We start from the raw sequence: 22,433 nt of genomic DNA on the forward strand, positions 1-22,433 counted from the left end.
GGCAGCAAATTACACATAGAACTAAATTTTTGTGTTAAGAAATTTGTAAAATAATAGGTTTTACCTATATTTTGATATGACCTAAAGCGGCAAGACTTCCAGTAACATATACTTTAGTTCTTGATACTTATCTTTCCTAGAGAATGAACAAGCAGAGAAGACCATGAAGATTAGATTACTGTATACGTGTTAGTTATCTGTTGATTAGATAATCTAGGATGCTATGGGACTGCAAATATTGTGTGCCCCTTTCTGCAACTCAACTAGTTAATGATTCTCCTTATAAATCCCCCAGACTTCTTCAACAGGATATTTAAATCCTATACACAGAATATTGGGGCAGCTGTCAATGTAATCATTAATAATCACAAAGCGATTTTTAAATAATCACTAGCTCAAGTGAGTTGGTAGAAGTCAGTGGAATGAAGAATAGCCAGTGTTATACTTGATTTTCAACACTCTCAATGCTTGTTAAAAAGGGCACAGTGGTTGAAGCAGTTCTGTAATTTCTAGTATTTATGTGTTTTGATTTTCTGTCATATTTATTTTTTCCTTTAAAAATGAATAATTGCATAGAAGTGTAAAAACAAATTTACCATGAAAAATAAGCTATAAGTGATTAAAAAAACAACACTCCAATAGAAGTATAGGCAGAAGACATGACAAGGTCTTTTTATTTGGTGTTCCTTGCATATAATTTCACAGTGCTCTGTCTCACAATTATAACTATATACCTTGTGTGAGCCCTTGATTAACACGTATTTCTCATAATAGACTAATAGCTCTGTGAGGTGTATTTCTTGCAATTATCTCTATAACACCAGCCATGACTAAGGGCAAACAGAAATAATAGACCTCTCATAATAAAACCTAAAATGAAGCCGCAGAGGATGAAATGACTCTATCAGTGACTTAATTGCACATTAGATCATAACAATACTTCTCAAAAGAAGGTAACAGAAAATTGGCTATAACATACTATCCTTAACATCCAGTATAATATAAAATTCATTGTACATGCACATTCGTGATAAGACGTTAGTAGAAAGAGACCTAGTGATGACTACTATGGTGGAATTAACATATGAAAATGTTAAAATAATCACAGCAATGGATAGACATAATGGGCAAAGAAGTAAAATTTTAAAAGGGGTATGAAAACTTATTTTTATGGAGTTATAACATATATTGAAATATATGGCACACAGAATGGAGGTGGGATAGAAATTATAAAAAAAAGAGGGATACATTTAATTACACTGTTGGAAGATTCTTGTATTATACATGTAGAGATAATACTAATTATAAATAGATTGTGATAAATTAAAGAATAGTATATTAATCTAAAAAGGAACCATTCTAAACATAATACAATGAGGTAAGTTAAAAGTTAAAATTCTATGTTTAAAAACCTGATTTTAAAAAAAAACAAACACAAAAACCTGATTTAACCCTTCTCAACCATATATAAACTCTTTTGTAAAACGAAGAGAATTCTTACCAATTTCTTTCATAAAGCCAGTATAACATTGATCCTAAAACCTGATGAGGACATTACAGAAAATAAATTTAGACTAATATTGCCCTTGAAATTAGATACAATAATCCATAACAACATATTTGTAACTGAATTCAGCAATGTAGATAAAGGTTAATTCATCAGAATAGCTGTGGTTAATGCAAAGAATACAAGAGTCGTTTAACATTTGACAATCAGAGCAAAGACCTTACAGTTCATATTATAATTAATGGTAATATTGAATATTTTCATGCAAAGATAAGGAACAAGGCAAAAAACGACCCTTCTAATGGCTTCTACTCAACATTGTACTGTAAGGCAATACACACATGTGTACCATGTGTGTGGAATAATATGAAAAGATGCCTAAGATCATGAGTCATCAAGATAATGCAAATTAGTATATGTGCTGCTGAAGTGAGCATGGGGTAATACAAATGAAAATAATAATGAGTATACTTTATGGATGACTCAGAGATTTGAGTGGACTTCTTTTTTAAAGATCTGTCTCTGTAAGATACCTAAAATCCTACTCTTCAGACCTGACAAACTTGTCTTTCAGTTCATGAAAACTGAATGGATAACTGTCTTCATCTTTGAGAGTCGGTAGACTTTCAAGAATCTGCAATATGTTCTAAATAGCTTTTTACATTGAGGTAGGTAAACAAATATCTTCGATGCTTCTTTTCAGACCAATCGCTCTTTATGTTTCAAAACTTTGTTCCTTTTGTCACCTTGGTCTCCTACTGACTGACATTCAATTCTTATATTCTTGTATGTGACTTCTTGAAGTGTGTTGGAGATATATCCAAAGATTTCTGACTTTCTCTCACCCAACATATAAGCAAATAGGTCAACAGTGCCTACTATTAACCTCTTATTCACAGGAAAAGAAACTTCATTGCAAAGTTCTGCAGCTTTGCAGATAGGTAAAGGATGGGGGGAAATCTGCTGTAAGTGCCCAATTTATTTTGTCAAGGATCTTAAACACAATGAAAGCAATGTAGCACCATTAAACAGTAGCCAATGGAGCATATCTGGTAGAGTTCATAACTTTGGGTCCTTTGGGGCACATAAGAGCTCAGAAAGAATCATGTGCAGTGCAAGAAAGACACAGACTTACATCACCATTCAGGAAAAACTTAAACGTTAAAAAAAATGCATACACCAATAAAGCAATAAACTCAGTCAGAAAGAGGAATCGAAATTGATGCTCAGGAGGAGCCTCTCAACAATTTCTTTGCTTTCACCTTTTCAGTGCCTGAAAAACCCTGAATCCTTGCTAGTTTAAACTGAGTAAGTTCAACAGCATTTTACTTGGCAGCATTTCTAGAGAAACATGGAAGTTTTCTTAGCAATGCTACCTTTGTTAAAAAATCAATAACTGTAAATATTTCCTAAATAGACAAGCCTCCATTTTTGATCACGGGAGTATCTCTAAACCCTATTTTATGCTGTAACATTAAATAGCTCCTCTGTCGCCTCTGTATCTCCCTTCAACTTTTTAAGAAAAATGTAAACTTTTGTGCTATTCACTTGGAACTCATGTTTATTTAGAATTTTAGCTTTTAGTCTCTTGTGTTGCCTTTAGTTTTTATTAATTTTGTAATCACATGAGAAACCTTAGCTTGCCAATAAAATAAGGAGCTAAGATAGTATATTGTGGAAACTGTAGTCTCGTTGTAATTTCCTTAGTCGAGATTCAACAATGAACCTTCAGGTCTTTTTCAAATGTGTTCTTGAAATTTAATTTCCTTTTCATTTGATAGGTAGCAGAAAACTAAGATATTCCAGTTAAGGTCATTTTATTAGTACCCTTTATGTGTTTTTCAGTTTTAGTGAGGTACTTTACAGGGCTTTGGAATGTGCTTAGCTTGAGTGCAGCCTGAGGACTAAAGCAGATATGAAAAGCAGAGGTTTTCCAAGTGTTGCTGAGTGATGGAATCTGGGACTGGGCCTGATTTTCATGATGGTTTTAGTATTTTTCTTTCTGTAATACAAAAAATCAGCGCAAGCATGATAGATACATTGTGGCTAAAACATACAAATGTATACAGAGAAATGTCAGTGCTATTAGTTCTATCCTCATGTGATTAGCAAGTTTTTCTGTATATGCACCTTGAACTGAAGAACAAAATTATTATTCTATGAGTAAATTTGTCATTGTTACTTTCAAATCACCAATTAAAAAATCAAGGAAAATGCTTTCCCTGAAAAATTTTCAAACTCGTAATACTCATCTTTGAATCACTAATCATGCTATCAATAGATTTCTTGAATTAAGAGGTATTTTTTCCCCTTTCCAATGAAACAAAACATATCAGGAGTGTGGTCAAGGTAGAGTTGATGAGCATTTGCTCTTGCAATTCTTTAGAGCTACAAAAATAGACTTTTGCTTTTAACTTTTTTGATACTTGTTTGCTAGAGCATAAGGAAGTCAGGCCCTTTTTGCTTTTAACTTTTTTGATACTTGTTTGCTAGAGCATAAGGAAGTCAGGCCCTCAAAAATAGGTGAAAGAAGGGTTAAGGAAACACAACCGACCTTGTCCTTTACTTCACTGACTCAAAGACTGATTAGCACCAAAACTGAAACGATGGCTATGCTTCTGTTTGCTTCTTTTTTCCCTAATGATCAACTATTCATGTCTGCTTAGATTTTTAAATCACCTTGTCCTTCAGATTACTGCATCTTCCTAATCGAGTCAAGTTCAGAAGTCTTCACAATATAAGTTAGGAAAATTCTCATGATGTCAGTGCCATGGGCAAACCAGTCACCACTGCCTTAGACTGCCTGTCATGCACTCTATGCACCAGACAGAAAAATATAATTTCCCATTGTATGACCTACTTATATAGAAGTGAAATTCAGCAGATCAGCATCAAGCGGTACAAATACCGAGGATTATTTTCAGACTCTTCTCTGACTCACGTCCAGTGATAAAATCCTCATATATAAATTTCTGTTATCTATATCTGAAGACAGACTCAGAATTCATGATAGAGTACAAAACAAGTGAATATATTCACAACATCGCATTTATTCTCAATGTAAAAGTTTAAGTGAAATACTTAATAACATTGCAGTCACTAGGTGAAATTCAAATTAGTGGTTATCTAGAAGTTCATGTGGACTCTGTAAAAACTGGATTACAGAGTACATTAAACCTAGAGAAACAAAGACTAGAGAGCCATGATATCTTTTTTCAAAAGATTGTCCACTGAAAGAAGGGTTAGATATATTTTATTTTGCTTCAGAGAGTACACAGACCATACCTAATTGTGGAAGGTTATCGGATACTGAGTTCAGCTACATACAAAAATCTAAATAATTAGTATCCTACAACTCTGTCTGCACCAGCAGTCAGTCTCTGTTATTGAAAATATTTTAGACTCTCAGTGACAATCTGCCAGGGATATTGCAAGGAGAACTGTTGATCTGGCAAGGAATATGAATTTGTCACTTTTAAGGTTCATTCCAACACTGGTTCTGTTATGGTCACCCTAGAATAAATAGACGGTACCATTGCATCCTTTCTAGACCTCTCATTTCCTTTTGTTTACATAGGATAATACACAAAAAAGGAAGAAAAGAAGGCCACATTCACCTGTTAATTAGCAGTGGAGACGCAGACATAGAGAACTGACTTGTGGACACAGGGAGGTGGGGCGAGGAGGGGGTGGGACAAACAGAGTGTAGCAAGGAAACATACACATTGCCATATTTAAAAGAAGATAGCCGATTTGCTATGTAACTTAGGGAGCTCAAACCTATGCTCTGTGACAACTTAGAGGGGTGGGATAGGGGTGGTAGGGAGTTCAAGAGAGAGGGGGCATATGTATACCTATGGCTGATTCATGTAGATGTATGGCAGAAACCAATGTGATACTGAAAAGTAATTATCTTTCAATTAAAAATGTATTTGTTAAAAAAATTACTAATGGATGACCTTGTTAGTGAAATCTCACAGACTTTTTTTTCCATACTACTTCTTAGCTGCTTCTGGGACCATCTTTTCATTAATATAATTCCCAAATTCTATTACCTAATTTTTATGCAGCTATCCCTTTATTCTTTTCTGAGGTCATGAGTATTTACTTTCTCTGTCAGCCTTACTTAATATAATTATTGGCTATCTGAAAATGCGAACTTAGAGTCTTCTGTATTCACTTATGTAAAAAAATTGCTTTTCATTGAAGCAGATTATGTTTGACCTCTCAGCAATCTTAATGCCCTCAAATTCAAGGCAAGGATGAAAAGTGACATGTTTGCAGTCCAGCAGGAAATGAGTCAAAGAAAAACAAACACACTATTGTTTTGCATTAAGTACAATATATCCTTAATCCAAAACTTTTCAAAATATGTTTCCATGGTCAAATAAGTTTCAGAACATTTAGTGAGCATTTACTAAGTGTATGTATAGGTCAACTTTAGAGTTTTGTATATATAATTTAATTTTCAATGTTCCCATGAAGCAAAAGTTATTACCAGTCTTACAGATGAAGGTTTCAAAGAATTCCTAGGTAATGAATGGTAGTGCCAAGAATTCAGCTGGGCATGTAAAACTCTGTCTTTACTGGAAGACTTCTCAGAGGCCCAACTGCACATTTATGGTTTATCAATCTTCACACAGGAGAAATATCTTATCAACTCTATTCCAGAAGTGTTTGACTAGAGGGAGCTTTAATGATGTGTGATGACAGATTAGTATTTTTAGAGGCATTATCTTAAATTATATTTTATCTGTATCACTAGTTCAGTTCAGTCACTCAGTCATGTCCAATTCTTTGCGACCCCATGAATTTCAGCACACCAGGCCTCCCTGTCCATCACCAACTCCCGGAGTTCACTCAGACTCACGTCCATCGAGTCAGTGATGCCATCCAGTCATCTCATCCTCTGTCGTCCCCTTCTCCTGCTGCCCCCAATCCCTCCCAGCATCAGAGTCTTTTCTAGTGAGTCAACTCTTCTCATGAGGTGACCAAAGTATTGGAGTTTCAGCTTTAGCATCATTCCTTCCAAAGAAATCCCAGGGCCGATCTCCTTCAGAATGGACTGGTTAGATCTCCTTGCAGTCCAAGGGACTCTCAAGAGTCTTCACCAGCACCACAGTTCAAAAGCATCAATTCTTTGGCGCTCAGCTTTCTTCACAATCCAACTCTCATATCCATACAGGACCACTGGAAAACCATAGCCTTGACTAGACAGACCTTAGTTGGCAAAGTAATGTCTCTGCTTTTCAATATGCTATCTAGGTTGGTCATAACTTTCTTTCCAAGGAGTAAGTGTCTTTTAATTTCATGGCTGCAGTCACCATCTGCAGTGATTTTGGAGCCCCAAAAGATAAAGTCTGACACTGTTTCCCCATCTATTTCCCATGAAGTGATGGGACCAGATGCCATGATCTTCGTTTTCTGAATGTTAAGCTTTAAGCCAACTATTTTACTCTCCTCTTTCACTTTCATCAAGAGGCTTTTTAGTTCCTCTTCACTTTCTGCCATAAGGGTGGTGTCATCTGCATATCTGAGCTTATTGATATTTCTCCCAGCAATCTTGATTCCAGCTTGTGCTTCCACTAGCCCAGCATTTCTCATGATGTACTCGGCATAGAAGTTAAATAAACAGGGTGACAATATACAGCCTTGTCCTTTTCCTATTTGGAACCAGTCTTTTGTTCCATGTCCAGTTCTAATTGTTGCTTTCTGACCTGCATACAGATTTCTCAAGAGGCAGGTCAGGTGGTCTGTTATTCCCATCTCTTTCAGAATTTTCCACAGTATATTGTGATCCACATGGTCAAAGGCTTTGGCATAGTCAATAAAGCAGAAATAGATGTTTTTCTGGAAATTTCTTGCTTTTTCGATGATCCAGCGGATGTTGGATGTATCACTAGTAGTCTTGGTTTTTATTAGAAATCAGTTCAATAGAAGAAAAAGTTCTAGTTAGATGAATCTACATTGTGACTTGCAACAAGATGTTGTGAAATGCTGTTTGAGATTGTTTTTTATAACTGAAAGTTAGCAAATCATGAAGAAATTACAGTGGAAATAGCATATTTAGACCAAAGTTTTGTGTGAGTAATATGTTTGCGATAAATTTGGAATAGTTTCTAATGGAACAAGAGATACAGAGAGAGAATATATCTGAGTTGTAGGGCTCCATAATATAGGGTGACAGACACCTCATAATCCCAAGGATGCTATCTCAGTTTGTTGAACTTGTCCAAAATCTCTGATTCTAGTGAAAGTTCTAATGAGAGATGGCATGGTGATATGGTCATATCGTGAGATGAAAAGAACTACTTTGCAACTTCTGGGTTGCTGAGAAATTCTACATATTTTTTCTTAGACTCGAAGCTGGGCTTTGGAAGCAGATGAGCTTAGAAGTTACTGGAAATTTCCACAATATGAACAAAATCGATTTTCACCTGAGATTGTAGCATCATTTCTCATTCTGGAGATGAAGTTGAATCTTAAGGTTTAAAAATGCATTTGAGAGGCACTTGGGATATATTCCCCATGCAGATAATGAGCTTAGAAAGAGCTGGTAACCAGTAGAAAGGGAACAACAACCTTACTTCCATGTACATTTGTTGTTGTTCATTCACCAAGTCACATAAAACTCTTTGTGACCCCATGGGCTGCAGCACATCAGGCTTCCCTGTCCTTCACTATCTCTCAGAGTTTGCTCATACTCATGTCCATTGAGTCAGTGATGCCATCCAACCATCTCATCCCTGTTATCCTCTTCTCCTCCTGCCCTCAGTCTTTACAAGCATCAGGGTCTTTTCCAGTGAATCAGCTCTTTGCATCAGGAAGCCAAAGTATTGGAGCTTCAGTTTCAACATCAGTTCTTCCAGTGAATATTCAGAGTTGATTCCCTTTAGGATTGACTGGTTTGATCTCCCTGTTGTCCAAGGGACTCTAAAGAGTCTACTCCAACACCACAGTTCAAAAGCATCAATTCTTCAGCACTCAGCCTTCTTTATGGTCCAACTCTCACATCTGTACTCTCACATCATAACTACTGGAAAAACAATAGCTTTGATTATATGGACCTTTGTTGGCAAAGTGATGCCTCTGCTTTTTAATATGCCATCTAGATTTGTCATAACTTTCCTTCCAAGGAGCAAGGATCTTTCAATTTCATGGCTACAGTCATCATCCACAGTGATTTTTAGCCCAAGAAAATAAAATTTGTTACCGTTTCCATTGTTTGCCCATCTATTTGCCATGAAATGATGGGACCAGATGCCATGATTTTTGTTTTTGAATGTTCAGTTTTAAGCCAGCTTTTTCACTCTCTTCTTTCATCTTCATAAAGAGGCTCTTTAGTTCCTCTTCACTTTTTGCCATAAGGGTGGTGTCATCTTTGTATCTGAGGTTATTGATATTTCTCCCAGCAATCTTGATTCCACCTTGTGCCTCATCCAGCCTAGCATTTCACATGATATATTCTGCATAGAAATTAAATACAAAATTTACAATATACAGCCTTGACATACCCCTTTCCCAATTTTGAACCAATCTGTTTTCCATGTCTGGTTTTAACTGTTGCTTCTTGACCTGCATTCAGATTTCTCAGGAGACAGGTGAGGTGGTCTGATATTCCCATCTCTTTAAGAATTTTCCACATTTTGTTGTGATCCATACAGTCAAAGGCTTTAGTCTAGTCAATGAAGCAGAAGTAGATTTTTTTTTTTTTTGGAATTCCCTTGCTACTTCTATGATCATATGATATATGAGTATATATGATGCTCAGGTAAAGAAACAGCAGTTACAACTACAAGAAAGGACAGGCAACTGAACAAGGGTTATTCCTCCTTTTCTGCTACAGTGACAGAGAAGCAAACCTAGGCAGCTAGGAGGGGAAATATCCTACTATATTTGCATCCATCTCAGCCCAAGTTTGTGAATAAGAAGGTTAGCAAGACTAATAAACTTTTATTGGTAGGCAGAATGAAGAGGGATTTGCATCCAACACAAAATTAAAGTATTATCTGTACTAAACTATTTAATAACAAATTAGCCATGAGGTGATGGAAAGTTTCTAAGCTTTTATCAGTGAAACTCACCATAGAAAATAAAAGAAAATACTCAAAGCACCATTAGTAGCAATTACTGATAAAATTTTTTTAAAATGTTTTGTGTCTGTATTTCATGAGATTATTCAAATTGATTAATAAATTTTGATTAAATCTATTTAGTGATCCTGAATAGAACTTTTTTTTTTTTTTAAGTTGGTCAGCATAATTTTGGGAATGTGACAAAACAGCTGCTTTTCTTTAAAAAAAAAATCAATTTGGAAAAAGCTGAATCATGTTTAATCAGCCACTTGGAGAGATAGTGTAACCTAATTAAGGACAGCTGAGGCATACAGGGTTCTCATCTGTAATAAAGGAATATGGCTGCTTAGTTGTAACCAAGGGCCAAATAAAGATGCCAAGATGTGTTTCAGAGGCGGCATTAGTTCCTAGAATACTACATAAACTAATTGTTCTGAAAAAAGATTCCTTACATGTGACTATGGTAGAGTTAATTATTATGCTAAAAAGCACTAAATTAGAACTGTCTGGTATTGATTTATCTATTTAACATTTCAGAGCAAATTGCAGTTATGTGGGAAAAATAGGTAAAGTCCAGAGTCAACAAGTAAGAACATGAGTGTTGCAGGCAAGTAAAACTCAATCTTTGAGTCTATTTGGAATTACTGTGAAACTCAGGGTTACATATAAGGAATAGCAACTTTTTGTTTACAGACGTTTTAGTTCAGTTCAGTGGCTCAGTCGTGTCTGACTTTCTGCGACCCCATGGACTGCAGCACACCAGGCCTCCTTGTCCATCACCAACATCCAGAGTTTACTCAAACTCATGTCCATTGAGTCAGTGATGCCAACCAACCATCTCATCCTCTGTCATACACTTCTCCTCCTGCCTTCAATCTTTCCTAGCATCAGGGTCTTTTCCAATGTGTCAGTTCTTCTCATCAGGTAACCAAATTATTGAAGTTTCACCTTTAGCATCAGTCCTTCCAATGAATATTCAGGACTGATTGGACCTCCTTGCAGTCCAAGGGACTCTCAAGAGTCTTCTCCAGCACCACAGTTCAAAAGCACCAATTCGTTGGCACTCAGCTTTCTTTATAGTCCAACTCTCACATCCAAACATGACTACTGGAAAAATCATAGCTTTGACTAGATGGGCCTTTGTTGGCAAAGTAATGTATCTGCTTTTGAATATGCTATCTAGGTTGATCATAACTTTTCTTCCAAGGAGTAAACGTCTTTTAATTTCATGGCTGCAGTCACCATCTGCAGTGATTTTGGAGCCCCCAAAAATAAAGTCTGACACTGTTTCCCCATCTATTTCCCATGAAGTGATGGGATCAGATGCCATAATCTTTGTTTTCTGAATGTTGAGCTTTAAGCCAACTATTTTACTCTCCTCTTTTGCTTTCATCAAGAGACTCTTTAGTTCTTCACTTTCTGCTGTAACAGTGGTGTCATCTGCATATCTGAAATTATTGGTATTTCTCTCAGCAATATTTATTTCAGCTTGTGCTTAATCCAGCCCAACATTTCTCATTATGTATTCTGCATATAAGTTAAACAAGCAGGGTGACAGTATACAGCCTTGGCGTACTCCTTTCCCAATTTGGAACCAGTCTCTTGTTCCATGTCCAGTTCTAACTGTTGCTTCCTGACCTACATACAGGTTTCTCAAGAGGCAGGTTAGGTGGTCTGGTATTCCCATCTCTTTCAGAATTTCCCACCGTTTGTTGTGATCCACAGAGTCAAAGGCTTTTCCATAATCAATAAAGCAGAAATAGATGTTTTTCTGGAACTATCTTGCTTTTTCCATGATCCAGCAGATGTTGGCAATTTAATCTATGGTTCCTCTGCCTTTTCTAAATCCAGCTTGAACATCTAGAAGTTCACGATTCACGTACTGTTGAAGACTGGCTTGGAGAATTTTGAGCATTACTTTACCACAGTATGAGATGAATGTAATTGTGCGGTAGTTTGAGCATTCTTTGGCATTGCAAATGTTTGATTTCTTATAAATAAATATCATTGTCTGTAGTCTCAGTGGAACAGCAACTCTCTGACAATAACTGGTATTAGTAGCATAAAAAAGATGCAAAGAGAGCTTTTAATGGATTGGAAAGGTTGGTGTGCAAAGAAATTGGGGTCATCACATTTTGAAAGCCAAAAGTACCAGCCATGATAGAAATAGCACAGTTTGAACTAATGGGCCTCTGAAGCTCTGAGACTTAACAATTTTTCCCAAGTGGTCTTTTGATGCAGGAAAGTTTTTTATAGACAAATATCAAATGAACAAGAGGAATGTTAATTTTAGAATATAGTTTTAAGGAAAAGGAAAAATATTGGCCTTGTATTTTCCATACAACTCAAAGTGCAGAAGCTTATAATCTAGCAGCTATTTGGCTGCAGATCTCCTAGTCTAGACCATTGCAATTATGTCCTTCATCATTGTTTGTAACGAAGAGCCACTGAGTCTTTTTTATCAAAGGGAAATTTGTAGGTACAAAGCATGGGAAGTGAAAAATATGATGTAATTTCTCAAATTTTCCCTTTATCCTAGCATAGAGAGTTAATCTAGCCACAGAATTACAGCCCACACCACCAAAATTAAGCTGAAAGGCATGGCAGCTAATAGTTCTCTGCTTGCAGTGAGCTAAATCAATTGAACAGAAATATAAAATTTGATTTCAGTTAAGCCTAGAATCATTGTCTACAATTCCACATCATACACAGCCAGCAATTTTTTTCCCTAAGGAATAATGTTCTTTAAACTGAAAACCCAGTGTACATGTTCTAAGACAGTTAGAAAAGCTGTGTTAATCAAAGCCATTCCACGATATGACCATTTCCCTAGGGCATCCTTAGTTAAGAACCAGAATTTTGAACCTTGAAAATACATGGTTATAAAGATATTTGTTGATAATTCAGTGAAATGATGAAACACTTCAAGCAAGTGAGGAAAAAAGACTCTGTACTAAGGGATAAGTTTGTTCTGTTCCTGGGGAAGCCACTATTTTAAGTTCTCTTTCGCTAAGTTTTTTAAAGTGCTGATATCCAAATATATAAATCCATTTGTCACTTAATCTTAATCTAGTGACATTAAAGGCAAAGCAAAGAATGATAGGTCCATATACTCTATTTGTCTGGCAAACATTTCAAAAGAGGTGGTGTGGCATATGAAATAGTCTGCCACATTGAAGTAGTATAGCTCATAACATTGTTTGGAGTCTTAAATAAGAAATTAATATAGTATGCTGCTGCTGCTGCTAAGCTGCTTCAGTTGTGTCTGACTCTTAGCGACCCCATGGACTGCAGCCTACCAGGCTCCTCCATCCATGGGGTTTTCCAGGCAAGAGTACTGGAGTGGGGTGCCATAGCCTTCTCTGAATATAGTATGACTGATAGTTATTATTTCCCAAAGTCTCTGTTTATGAAAGTTCTATTTCCTTCAAGGTCCAATGATGTTTCTTACTCTATTAAAGCAGAATTTCTGTGGATCTGTTTTGCCTTTAGTGATTAAAAAATGCTCTTCAATGAACTGACACCTAGTTCATGAACTCAAAAAGCTTAAGCTGGTTAGAGTGGCTCATATGCAGAAAGGTAGACATGGAGAGTTATGGGATTATGGCCAGTTTAGCATAAATTATGTTGATAAAATAGCAGAGATATAAAGTAAGCTCATGGTAAACTGCAAAGTTCAAGTTCTAGGAGGCTTCACAAATAGATCTTGGGTTAGATGGGGAAAGATTTCTGTAAGCAAAGAGAAAAGTGAAGGGAATTACAAATGGGGGTGCAAAAGGGGAAAAGGTGAATGAATATGCTTCAAAGAAACAGTAATTTTGGGACTTCCCTGGAAGTCCAGTGGCTAAGACTTCACCTTCCAATGTAGGGGGTACAGGTTCCATCCCTGGTAGAGGAGCTAAGATCCCCCATGTCTAGTGGCCAAAAAAAACCATACATATATATATATGAAACAGAAGCAATATCATAGTAAATTTATTAAAGACTTTAAAAATGATCCACATCAAAAAGTCTTTAAAGAAAAGTAAAAAGAAACAGTAACTTCACTTATCTTGCCAGAGGACTGTTGTATTAGTATGTTGGGCTTGCAGAAACAGGCAACTACAGATTGAGTATGGCTAAACAACAGACATTGATTTTCTCACAGTGCTGGAGCCTGGAAATTCAAGATCAAGGTGCTGCCAGCATTAGTTTTTGGCAAGGCCTTTCTGGCTTGCAGGCAGCCACCTGCCTGCAGAGTCCTCACGTGGCCTTCTGTGCCTGCACACTCTGGTATCTCTTTCTCTTCTTTCAAGAACAGAGCTTTAGGATTAGGGCCTCGGTCTTTTGCAACCTCATTTCATCTTAATTACTTCTTTAAAGGTCCTATTTCCAAATATATTAACATGGGGAGTGAGGATTTCAACTTATAAATCTGAGGGGAACAAAATTCAGCCCATTACGGCTGTAAATGGAGAAGAAAATGGCAACCCACTCCAGTACTCTTGCCTGGAGAATCCCCATGGACTGAGGAGCCTGGCGAGCTACAGTCCATGGGGTCGAAAAGAGTCAGACATGACTGAGCGACTAAACACATGCACACAGAGACACACACAAACACACACACACACATGTAAAGGTGAACATAACACTTGAAGTTCGGCCAAGATTGTCAAGGAAATTGCTCAGCCAATGTTCCATATCCTGTGTCTCCTGACTAGATACCCATAAGCAGTGATATTCACATATGTGGCTAGTACTACTGGATGATTCAGGGCAGATTAGCTGGTGTTCAAACCCTTCTTCTTTTCTCTCCACCTTTCTCTTGAAAAATGTATGAGAGTGATGTTGTAGAGATAATCTTGATTCTGCTTGGATTTACCTAAAAGAAACTCAGTTTTTAATAGGGACAAAAGTACCAAAACAATATTTACAGACATCTCTTCCGCAACTTTGTAAGGAATATGATGTGTTCTTACTGTTTGGCCCCTGGGCCCTGATCATGCTAAAATTCTTATGGTGGGGGGTGGTGATTCGAAGCCACTCAGGAAGACTGCAGTGGATATTTGGGGCTTTCACCTATAGCTAGCTGCTCACCACAATCTGAGTGGACAATATGTGCATGTGACTGCCGTGTGACATGTTAATGGAGTTCAAGCAAAAGTACCTAACATCACTTTAGGCCTGGCCATAAAATGCTCTCATATCCACTGATCTAAAGTCCGTTAACAAGGCAAAATTAATCTATGGCATTAGAAGTCAAAAGTGGGGTTGCTTTTGGGTCAGAGGGAAGAGGTAGTAATAAGGAGAAGACAAAAAGATGATTCTTGAAAATATTATTTGACCTGAATGCTGGTTATATGAGTAATAATTCATGTTGCTTTATAAATATATCTTTTTATATTACATGTCAATGGAAAGAATGAAAAATCTCTTTTCATGGCCTTTTTCCAAGTTTTTTCCCCTTTGGTAGGCTGTGATAGAAAAAAAAAAAAAACCTCAGGAACAGGCAGAGAAGCACATGTTGAAGTTGGCGGAGTCTTTACTGGCCTGGGTCTCTGAGAGCTGTCAACCTGTCTGTTCACCTATACGCTAGAGAGGGTTTGAGCCATGTCTCACTTTTTTGTTTAAGTTACTGGTGGTGGTGGTTTGGTCACTCAGTCACGTCTGCCTCTTGCAACCCCATGGACTGTGGCCTGCCAGGCTCTTCTGTCCATGGGATTCTCCAGGCAGGAATACTGGAATTGGTTGCCATTTCCTTCTCCAGTTCAGTTCAGATCAGTTGTTCAGTTGTGTCTGACTCTTTGTGACCCTATGGACCCCCTGCAACATGCCAGGCTTCCCTGTCCATCACGAGCTCCTGGAGTTTACCAAACTCATGTCCATTGAGTCAGTGAAGTCATCCAACCATATCATCCTCTGTCATCCCCTTCTCCTCCCATCCTCAATCTTTCCCAGCATCAGGGTCTTTTCAAATGAATCAGGTCTTCATATGTGGCCAAAGTATTGGCTTCAACATCAGTCCTTCCAATGAACACACAGGACTAATTTCCTTTAGGGTGGACTAGTTGGATCTCCTTGCATTCCAAGGGACTTTCAAGAGTCTTCTCCAAGACCGCAGTTCAAAAGCATCAATTCTTTGGTGCTCAGCTTTCTTTTTAGTCCAACTCTCACATCCATACATGACTATTGGAAAAACCATAGCCTTGACTAGATGGACCTTTGTTGGCAAAGTAATGTCTCTGCTTTTTAATATGCTGTCTATGTTTGTCATAACTTTCCTTCCAAGGAGTAAGTTTAAGTTACTAGCATAATGCTAAAAGTTTTCCCATTAACTGTTCTCCCCCTTTATTTTCAACAGTATTCTCATCTTCCTACATAAATTTACCTATTCCTCATTTTTGGATGAGATGGGTGGATGGTATCACTGACTTAATGGACATGAATTTGAACAAGCTCTAGGAGATGATGAAGGACAGGGAAGCCTGGCGTGTTGTAATCTATGGGGTCACAAAGAGTCAGACAGAACGAGTGACTAAACAAAAACAACAATTTGGCCACATGGTTCGCTTGAATTGTTCCTACCTCCAATTCCAGTCAATGACCCTCATTATATTAAGCTAATCGATATATCCTATCCCATTGTCCACTGTGAAGGGCTGGGTGTAAAATGAGATACAGTGAAATTTGCAGAAACTTGCTGGGGTTTCTGTGAACATAAGCTTCATTGGCTCCCAGAGGAGCTGTAAAAAGAGACTTTCTTCCTCTAGAACAAGTGATCTTATGGCTCAGGATTTCAGGCAACAACAGCATCTTGCCATCAGGGTTCTGTCATCCTGCCTAAGGCTAAAGATGACACAAAGAAGAAGTTGGGCTCAAAAACAGATCAATCTTGCAATCTAGTTTGAGCTGTGCCCGAAACAGACTTTTTGCTTTCCTAGTCAAGAGGTCCTCCAAGTTGGCAAATGCCTTAATGAATTTGACTAAATGTTGATATTCATTCATTTATAGGCACACATACATACTTGATATTGATAACATCTTTGACCTCAGTTGCTGAATCAGTAAAATAGGGTTATACAAAGGCTAAGGACATTTTCAAGCTGGTTTTAGAAAAGGCAGAGGAACCAGTGATCAAATTGCCAACATCTGCTGGATCATCAAAAAAGCAAGAGAGTTCCAGAAAAACATCTATTTCTGCTTTATTGACTATGCCAAAGCCTTTGACTGTGTGGATCACAGTAAACTGTGGAAAATTCTGAAAGAGATGGGAATACCAGACCACCAGACCTGCCTCTTGAGAAATCTGTATGCAGGTCAGGAAGCAACAGTTAGAACTGGACATGGAACAAAAGACTGGTTCCAAATAGGAAAAGGAGTACTTCAAGGCTGTATATTGTCATCCTGCTTATTTAACTTCTATGCAGAGTATCTCATGAGAAACGCTGGGCTGGAAGAAGCACAAGCTGGAATCAAGATTTCCAGGAGAAATATCAATAACCTCAGATATGCAGATGATACCACCCTTATGACAGAAAGTGAAGAGAAACTAAAAAGCCTCTTGATGAAAGTGAAAGAGGAGAGTGAAAAAGTTGGCTTAAAGCTCAACATTCAGAAAATGAAGATCATGGCATCTGGTCCCATCACTTCATGGGAAATAGATGGGGAAACAGTGTCAGACTTTATTTTGGGGGGCTCCAAAATCACTACAGATGGTGATTGCAGCCATGAAATTAAAAGACGCTTACTCCTTGAAAGAAAACTTATGACCAACCTAGATAGCATATTCAAAAGCAGAGACATTACTTTGCTGACTCTGGTCCATCTAGTCAAGGCTATGGTTTTTCCAGTGGTCATGTATGGATGTGAGAGTTGGACTGTGAAGAAGGCTGAGTGCCGAATAATTGATGCTTTTGTACTGTGGTGTTGGAGAAGACTCCTGAGAGTCCCTTGGACTGCAAGGAGATCCAACCAGTCCATTCTGAAGGAGATCAGCCCTGGGATTTCTTTGGAAGGAATGATGCTAAAGCTGAAACTCCTGTACTGTGGCCTTCACCTCATGTGAAGAGTTGACTCATTGGAAAAGACTCTGATGCTGGGAGGGATTGGGGGCAGGAGGACAATGGGACGACCGAGGATGAGATGGCTGGATGGCATCACCAACTCGATGGATGTGAGTTTGAGTGAACTCCAGGAGATGGTGATGGACAGGGAGGCCTGGCGTGCTGCAATTCATGAGGTTGCAAATAATCAGGCACGACAGAGTAACTGAACTGAACTGAAGGACATTTTGTGATCCTTCTAAATTAGGTGTCAGTGTTCTTATTTTTTGGATGAAACTTGAGGCAATTATTGGCTTTATTTAATATGACTTTAATTTTTGTCTAATTATTTTAATACATATTTATTACAGCAAGGCTATGTTCCAGGTTTCCATTTCTGCCTTTTATAGCCAAAGCATTTTATCTCAAATTTTATCCCCTCATCTTTCCTACAAAAAGTACACATTAATAATATTACATTAGTTTTCTGTCACATAAATGTTTTTCAAGTGAGAGTTTCCTGTCTCGTTTGTGCTGTTGGAAAACATTTTATAAAACTGGTTTAAAGAGTATAGTTTTTCAAATGTTTCCTTTACTTTTTTCTATATTAACCTCCAATTAGAATAAAGGCTTTATCATTGTTGAATGGCTGATAGAAAGATAATTCTTTGAAGATAATTGTCTATCTCATATAATGAATAACTCTGTAATCATGAAGGTTCAAGGTTCATCCTGTTTATAGGAAGCATAGAACTTGGTACAAGTGTCTCTGACTGATATCTTTTCATTCACGTAGATTAAAATGTCACAAAACTTGCCTTCTTAATTTAAAATTTATCTGAACTATAATTTTAGTTTTACTCTCTAAATTTCTCTGAATGAAAGCAAGACAAAAGTGATGAAATGAGAAGCAATTAGGAGGGACATATTACAGTTCAGGATTTTCTACTAATTTGTGGTATCAGATAACTTATCCTACATGGATCTCAGTTTTCTTGTTGTAGAAAGCCAGACAATCCACATGAAACTTGCCAGGACTAACCATCCTGCAGATAAAGAATAATGTGGATTAGAACTTGTCCTTTTGATCAAAATGTATATACTTTCTGCATCTAAGAGGCATAGTCTACACACCACTTAGCCTCAATAAGTAAACAGGCAATTTCCCGATTTCACTGGATTCTCTCTTGCAACATTTGACAAGAAGGCATGTGTTTCTCAGGTTTATATGCAAGTACTGGGAACTAAGAACGTTTAGTTAAGTCAGAATATCTGGGTTTATGTCCTAATTCTGCTGCTTACAACATTTGTAACTTCAGGCAGCATATGATATATTGACTATTGTTTCCAAAGCTAGAGGAAAAAAACCTTGAATTCCTTATCTGAATATTATTATTTTTGTTTAGTCACTCAGCTGTGTCTGACTCTTCGCAACCCCATGAACTGCAGCATGCCAGGCTTTCCTGTCCTTCATGAAGCTTGCTCAAACTCATGTCCATTGAGTTGGTGATGCCATCCAACCATCTCATCCTCTGTCATCCCCTTCTCCTCCTGCCTTCAATCATTCCCAGAATCAGAGTCTTTTCAAATGAGTCAGTTCTTTGCATCAGGTGGCCAAAGTATTGGAGTTCAGAGTCAGCATCAGTCCTTCCGATGAATATTCCCTTAAGAATGACTGATTTGACCTCCTTGCTGTCCAAGGGACTCTCAAGAGTCTTCTCTAATAACACAGTTCAAAAGCACTAGTTCTTCTGCACTCAGCTTTCTTTATGGCCCATCCATAGATAACTACTGGAAAAATCATAGCTTTGACTAGATGGGCCTTTGTTGGCAAAGTAATGTCTCTGCTTTTTAATATGCTGTCTAGGTTTGTCATTATTATTATTATTCAGTAATGAAAATATGAATATGACAGTGCTTTGCTCCTGTTGAAGTGTGCTTGAACCCATGCCAGAAACTTTAGTGTTCAGCTTTGGCATATAGAAACAATAAAGACATCATAGATCATGTGGATGGTGTTTTCCCACATTGAAGGCAGATGCTTTCCTATTGTCTCTTCTTGTAATAACACTGAATCCAGCAGATAGCCAGCCCGTCCCTTTCTTGAAGGCCACGGCTAGCTCTTTAACTCAGAGATACCTGAATTCACTTTGGGTATTTTTATGTATTCTATAATTCTCTTTATTTACAAATAAAAATCTAATCATCTTAATGTCTCTGTCTATAATCAGCTCCATTCAGATTTTTTTTAATCTATTTAGCCTGTAAGCTTAGTTTCCTCCATTGGAGGATTTATAATTTCTTTTGGCAGCCTGCATTTTTTTTTGGACCTTAAGGAGAGCTTAAGGGCCATTATTTTCAAATGATATTTTTGAACTATACAACTATGTAGGTATTCTTGGTGCTTCTATACACAAAAGAGAATATTCTGCTAAATTATTGGAATTGCTCTTTTTTATGCTAATTTAAGCACAGAATTATTGGAATGAATCTATCAGCTCCTGAACACCCACTGTGGGTTATAACAGGCTGCTCCTGTAAATGAGATGTTGCATTGCCATGAGGAAATACATTTCAAAATGAAAAGGAACTCTATTTCAAGATTTTTTCTTACTTTGTTCAAATATTGTGTAGTTTGTAACTAAATTTGCTAATGTCTTAAGGTGAAAAGTACCATATAAAATTATATAAAAATCATATTTGTTAATTACATAGGTTGAATATTAAAACCACTAAAAATGTAATTGGTGTAACATTAATCTGAATGGGATGAGGTAAAACAAGAAGTTAAGGTAACAGTCGTGTTAGTGAAAAAATATCTGCTTAAACAACTGAATGCAGCAACGATAGTTTATATCATATCAGTTGACGTTTAAAAGATTTAAAGCCATTTTTAAAAGCAAGTTGTTTACTCATTTACCCAGCAACAGCCTGGGAAACTTAATTGGAACAACTGATGCAATAACAGCAGACCTCAGTATAAATGTCAACAAGAGACAGGGTTGTTTGTTGGTATGCTGCCTTTTTTTTTTTTTTTTTGAGAGACAAATTTGAACTTTTTGCCTGAACAGAAGAACCAGAAGAAATGATATTTCTCCAAAGACTATAAGAGGGCTAGACTGACAACTCTGATAAACAAGAAAGAAGGTTAGTTTGAAATGTTGTGGCTCTTAATATAATAAACAGCAACGTTATGTAATAATATCATTGAGACATTGGAACATTAATTTTTAAGTACTCAGTCTAAAATAAAGAAGATCAAAAGCAGAATTGCAATCAACTGTAACTGTACATCAAAATTTGGATACTTTTTCATAATGGTGCCTATATTAAATTCCATAGACACAATTAGAAAAAATACTCAAACTTTAAGAATATTCTATGAAGAAAGAGGAAATCAGACATATTACATTTCTTATTAAAAGCATTGGATACTCAATCAGTTACTTCCAAGTTCCAAAAAAATTATTTAACCACCCAAAGATGGCCCATAAATGAATTCAACCTTCTGGTACTTGAATCAGGCAAAAGTGATGCTGCATAACATTTGAGGCTACATCTAAGTCCTGCAACTTCTGCCTTGAAACATTTCTTGAAACATTCTCTCTAGGTGAAGCCGGCAGCTACATCCTAAGTGTGACTACACCAAGATGCTCACAGTGTAAGGAAACCCAAGATAGCCATGTGAAGGGCTCATGAAAAGAGAGCAATGATGAAATCTTAGTAATTACAGTTAGCCCAGCCTCTAGACATGCAATGAAGGGGCCACCGAGGACATTCCAAGCCAGCCACCAAGTGGAGAAAATCTGAGCCCCAGTCAAGATGTTTTAGAAATCTATGGCCACTTAAGCAAGTTAGCTGAGGTGGCAAGCATTCTTTTTTTTTTTTCCCATGGTTAATATCTGAGAATATCAGTAGTAATATTGTTTCATTATTGAGGATATTTGCTATGAAACATTTTGGTGACATCTATATTAAACATACTTCTGTTCCTAGTTTATTAAGTATGTAGCAGTATGTTGAATTCATGGAATGTTCTTTCTTCATCCATCATGATACAAAATTTTAGTTGTAAGATTATCTAAAGGAAATGGGGAATAGAAAAGATTCTGACCGACTTCTCTAGTTATTTTGAATTTACTCAAAGTTCTAATATAACATTCTGCACAGTGCTCGCTTCGGCAGCACATATACTAAAATTGGAACGATACAGAGAAAATTAGCATGGCCCCTGCACAAGGATGACATGCAAATTCGTGAAGCGTTCCATATTTTTAGCAAAAATAAACAAATGGGATCTAATTAAAATTAAAAGCTTCTGCACAGCAAAGGAAACTATAAGCAAGGTGAAAAGACAGCCTTCGGAATGGGAGAAAATAATAGCAAATGAAGCAACTGACAAACAACTAATCTCAAAAATATACAAGCAACTCCTGCAACTCAATTCCAGAAAAATAAACGACCCAATCAAAAAATGGGCCAAAGAACTAAATAGACATTTCTCCAAAGAAGACATAAAGATGGCTAACAAACACATGAAAAGATGCTCAACATCACTCATTATCAGAGAAATGCAAATCAAGACCACAATAAGGTACCATTTCTCACCAGTCAGAATGGCTGCGATCCAAAAGTCTGTCTACAAGCAATAAGTGCTGGAGAGGGTGTGGAGAAAAGGGAACCCTCTTACACTGCTGGTGAGAATGCAAACTAGTACAGCCACTATGGAGAACAGTGTGGAGATTCCTTAAAAAACTGGAAATAGAACTGCCTTATGACCCAGCAATCCCACTGCTGGGCATACACACTGAGGAAACCAGAATTGAAAGA

At 37.1% G+C, this 22,433-nt stretch overlaps 1 long non-coding RNA gene and 1 other non-coding gene across 2 annotated transcripts in view; both read left to right on the plus strand.

The window, feature by feature from the left end:
* Positions 1–22,433, plus strand: part of LOC114118734 (uncharacterized) — a 294,464-nt gene that overhangs the window by 227,208 nt on the left and 44,823 nt on the right. The gene's annotated exons all lie outside the window — the stretch shown is intronic.
* On the plus strand, positions 21,773–21,879 carry LOC114118785 (U6 spliceosomal RNA). The gene has a single exon (XR_003591948.1). It is a non-coding gene; the product is annotated as a U6 spliceosomal RNA (small nuclear RNA).

This window comes from Ovis aries, chromosome 16 (assembly GCF_016772045.2).
Source record: "Ovis aries strain OAR_USU_Benz2616 breed Rambouillet chromosome 16, ARS-UI_Ramb_v3.0, whole genome shotgun sequence".
Classification (NCBI taxonomy): domain Eukaryota; kingdom Metazoa; phylum Chordata; class Mammalia; order Artiodactyla; family Bovidae; genus Ovis; species Ovis aries.